Raw genomic sequence first — 5,004 nt, forward strand, 5'->3', positions numbered from 1 at the left:
ACAAAAATTTATTTTTCAAAATAATCAAAAAAAACCGAAAAATCACAAGAGTAAAGTACCATTATTTTAAACAACATGTCGTTCTAAATGCTTAATCCCTATGTAAAAAAGTTATTTAAGCAAGAATATGTAATTGAAAAAAATTAGAAAAATTTATTTTAGCCGTAAATCGAAAATAATGGGGACACCGGAGCTGTTCGAAGCGCCGAGACGCGCCGCGTACGGCCGAATATTTTCTAAGTCCCAACGTACCGATCAAGAGTAAAGTGCCATTTTCTGACATTAGATTTCGTTCTAAATGCTTAATCCCTATGTAAAAACGTTAGTTAAGCAAGAATATCGTATTTTAAAAAAAATCTAATGATAGGATTTTCCAGAAAATTGAAAAAACCGAAAAATGTCAAGAGTAAAGTGCCATTTTCTGACATTAGATTTCGTTCTAAATGCTTAATCCCTATGTAGAAACGTTAGTTATGCAAGATTATCGTATTTTTAAAAAAATCTAATGATAGGATTTTTCAGAAAATTGAAAAAACCGTAAAATGTCAAGAGTAAAGTGCCCTTATTTTAAACATTATATCGTTCTAAATGCTTAATCCCTATGTAAAAAAGTTATCTAAGCAAGAATATGTTATTGAATAAAATGAGAAAAATTTATTTTAGCCGTAAATCGAAAATAATGGGTCGAGCGAATCGGTCGATTGCGCCGAGACGCGCTATGATGCAACAGACGAGCGATTGGAACGCCCGAATATTTTCAAAGTCCCAACGTACCGGTCAAGAGTAAAGTACCATTTTCCTACATTAGATTTCGTTCTAAATGCTTAATCCCTATGTAAAAACGTTAGTTAAGCAAGAATATCGTATTTTAAAAAAAATCTAATGATAGGATTTTCCAGAAAATTGAAAAAACCGAAAAATGTCAAGAGTAAAGTGCCATTTTCTGACATTAGATTTCGTTCTAAATGCTTAATCCCTATGTAGAAACGTTAGTTAAGCAAGAATATCGTATTTTTAAAAAAATCTAATGATAGGATTTTCCAGAAAATTGAAAAAACCGAAAAATGTCAAGAGTAAAGTGCCATTTTCTGACATTAGATTTCGTTCTAAATGCTTAATCCCTATGTAGAAACGTTAGTTATGCAAGATTATCGTATTTTTAAAAAAATCTAATGATAGGATTTTTCAGAAAATTGAAAAAACCGTAAAATGTCAAGAGTAAAGTGCCCTTATTTTAAACATTATATCGTTCTAAATGCTTAATCCCTATGTAAAAAAGTTATCTAAGCAAGAATATGTTATTGAATAAAATGAGAAAAATTTATTTTAGCCGTAAATCGAAAATAATGGGTCGAGCGAATCGGTCGATTGCGCCGAGACGCGCTATGATGCAACAGACGAGCGATTGGAACGCCCGAATATTTTCAAAGTCCCAACGTACCGATCAAGAGTAAAGTACCATTTTCCTACATTAGATTTCGTTCTAAATGCTTAATCCCTATGTAAAAACGTTAGTTAAGCAAGAATATCGTATTTTAAAAAAAATCTAATGATAGGATTTTCCAGAAAATTGAAAAAACCGAAAAATGTCAAGAGTAAAGTGCCATTTTCTGACATTAGATTTCGTTCTAAATGCTTAATCCCTATGTAGAAACGTTAGTTAAGCAAGATTATCGTATTTTTAAAAAAATCTAATGATAGGATTTTTCATAAAATTGAAAAAACCGTAAAATGTCAAGAGTAAAGTGCCCTTATTTTAAACATTATATCGTTCTAAATGCTTAATCCCTATGTAAAAAAGTTATCTAAGCAAGAATATGTTATTGAATAAAATGAGAAAAATTTATTTTAGCCGTAAATCGAAAATAATGGGTCGAGCGAATCGGTCGATTGCGCCGAGACGCGCTATGATGCAACAGACGAGCGATTGGAACGCCCGAATATTTTCAAAGTCCCAACGTACCGATCAAGAGTAAAGTACCATTTTCCTACATTAGATTTCGTTCTAAATGCTTAATCCCTATGTAAAAACGTTAGTTAAGCAAGAATATCGTATTTTTAAAAAAATCTAATGATAGGATTTTCCAGAAAATTGAAAAAACCGAAAAATGTCAAGAGTAAAGTACCATTTTCCTACATTAGATTTCGTTCTAAATGCTTAATCCCTATGTAGAAACGTTAGTTAAGCAAGATTATCGTATTTTTAAAAAAATCTAATGATAGGATTTTTCATAAAATTGAAAAAACCGTAAAATGTCAAGAGTAAAGTGCCCTTATTTTAAACAATGTATCGTTCTAAATGCTTAATCCCTATGTAAAAAAGTTATTTAAGCAAGAATATGTTATTGAAAAAAATTAGAAAAATTTATTTTAGCCGTAAATCGAAAATAATGGGGACACCGGAGCTGTTCGAAGCGCCGAGACGCGCCGCGTACGGCCGAATATTTTCAAAGTCCCAACGTACCGATCAAGAGTAAAGTACCAATTTCCTACATTAGATTTCGTTCTAAATGCTTAATCCCTATGTAAAAACGTTAGTTAAGCAAGAATATCGTATTTTTAAAAAAATCTAATGATAGGATTTTCCAGAAAATTGAAAAAACCGAAAAATGTCAAGAGTAAAGTGCCATTTTCTGACATTAGATTTCGTTCTAAATGCTTAATCCCTATGTAGAAACGTTAGTTATGCAAGATTATCGTATTTTTAAAAAAATCTAATGATAGGATTTTTCAGAAAATTGAAAAAACCGTAAAATGTCAAGAGTAAAGTGCCCTTATTTTAAACATTATATCGTTCTAAATGCTTAATCCCTATGTAAAAAAGTTATCTAAGCAAGAATATGTTATTGAATAAAATGAGAAAAATTTATTTTAGCCGTAAATCGAAAATAATGGGTCGAGCGAATCGGTCGATTGCGCCGAGACGCGCTATGATGCAACAGACGAGCGATTGGAACGCCCGAATATTTTCAAAGTCCCAACGTACCGATCAAGAGTAAAGTACCATTTTCCTACATTAGATTTCGTTCTAAATGCTTAATCCCTATGTAAAAACGTTAGTTAAGCAAGAATATCGTATTTTAAAAAAAATCTAATGATAGGATTTTCCAGAAAATTGAAAAAACCGAAAAATGTCAAGAGTAAAGTGCCATTTTCTGACATTAGATTTCGTTCTAAATGCTTAATCCCTATGTAGAAACGTTAGTTAAGCAAGATTATCGTATTTTTAAAAAAATCTAATGATAGGATTTTTCATAAAATTGAAAAAACCGTAAAATGTCAAGAGTAAAGTGCCCTTATTTTAAACATTATATCGTTCTAAATGCTTAATCCCTATGTAAAAAAGTTATCTAAGCAAGAATATGTTATTGAATAAAATGAGAAAAATTTATTTTAGCCGTAAATCGAAAATAATGGGTCGAGCGAATCGGTCGATTGCGCCGAGACGCGCTATGATGCAACAGACGAGCGATTGGAACGCCCGAATATTTTCAAAGTCCCAACGTACCGATCAAGAGTAAAGTACCATTTTCCTACATTAGATTTCGTTCTAAATGCTTAATCCCTATGTAAAAACGTTAGTTAAGCAAGAATATCGTATTTTTAAAAAAATCTAATGATAGGATTTTCCAGAAAATTGAAAAAACCGAAAAATGTCAAGAGTAAAGTGCCATTTTCTGACATTAGATTTCGTTCTAAATGCTTAATCCCTATGTAGAAACGTTAGTTAAGCAAGAATATCGTATTTTTAAAAAAATCTAATGATAGGATTTTTCAGAAAATTGAAAAAACCGTAAAATGTCAAGAGTAAAGTGCCATTATTTTAAACAATGTATCGTTCTAAATGCTTAATCCCTATGTAAAAAAGTTATTTAAGCAAGAATATGTAATTGAAAAAAATTAGAAGAATTTATTTTAGCCGTAAATCGAAAATAATGGGGACACCGGAGCTGTTCGAAGCGCCGAGACGCGCCGCGTACGGCCGAATATTTTCAAAGTCCCAACGTACCGATCAAGAGTAAAGTACCATTTTCCTACATTAGATTTCGTTCTAAATGCTTAATCCCTATGTAAAAACGTTAGTTAAGCAAGAATATCGTATTTTTAAAAAAATCTAATGATAGGATTTTCCAGAAAATTGAAAAAACCGAAAAATGTCAAGAGTAAAGTGCCATTTTCTGACATTAGATTTCGTTCTAAATGCTTAATCCCTATGTAGAAACGTTAGTTAAGCAAGAATATCGTATTTTTAAAAAAATCTAATGATAGGATTTTTCATAAAATTGAAAAAACCGTAAAATGTCAAGAGTAAAGTGCCCTTATTTTAAACATTATATCGTTCTAAATGCTTAATCCCTATGTAAAAAAGTTATCTAAGCAAGAATATGTTATTGAATAAAATGAGAAAAATTTATTTTAGCCGTAAATCGAAAATAATGGGGACACCGGAGCTGTTCGAAGCGCCGAGCGCGCCGCGTACGCCCGAATATTTTCAAAGTCCCAACGTACCGATCAAGAGTAAAGTACCATTTTCCTACATTAGATTTCGTTCTAAATGCTTAATCCCTATGTAAAAACGTTAGTTAAGCAAGAATATCGTATTTTAAAAAAAATCTAATGATAGGATTTTCCAGAAAATTGAAAAAACCGAAAAATGTCAAGAGTAAAGTGCCATTTTCTGACATTAGATTTCGTTCTAAATGCTTAATCCCTATGTAGAAACGTTAGTTATGCAAGATTATCGTATTTTTAAAAAAATCTAATGATAGGATTTTTCAGAAAATTGAAAAAACCGTAAAATGTCAAGAGTAAAGTGCCCTTATTTTAAACATTATATCGTTCTAAATGCTTAATCCCTATGTAAAAAAGTTATCTAAGCAAGAATATGTTATTGAATAAAATGAGAAAAATTTATTTTAGCCGTAAATCGAAAATAATGGGTCGAGCGAATCGGTCGATTGCGCCGAGACGCGCTATGATGCAACAGCCGAGCGATTGGAACGC

This window comes from Megalopta genalis, unplaced genomic scaffold (genome assembly GCF_051020955.1).
Source record: "Megalopta genalis isolate 19385.01 unplaced genomic scaffold, iyMegGena1_principal scaffold0030, whole genome shotgun sequence".
In the NCBI taxonomy this organism is placed as follows: domain Eukaryota; kingdom Metazoa; phylum Arthropoda; class Insecta; order Hymenoptera; family Halictidae; genus Megalopta; species Megalopta genalis.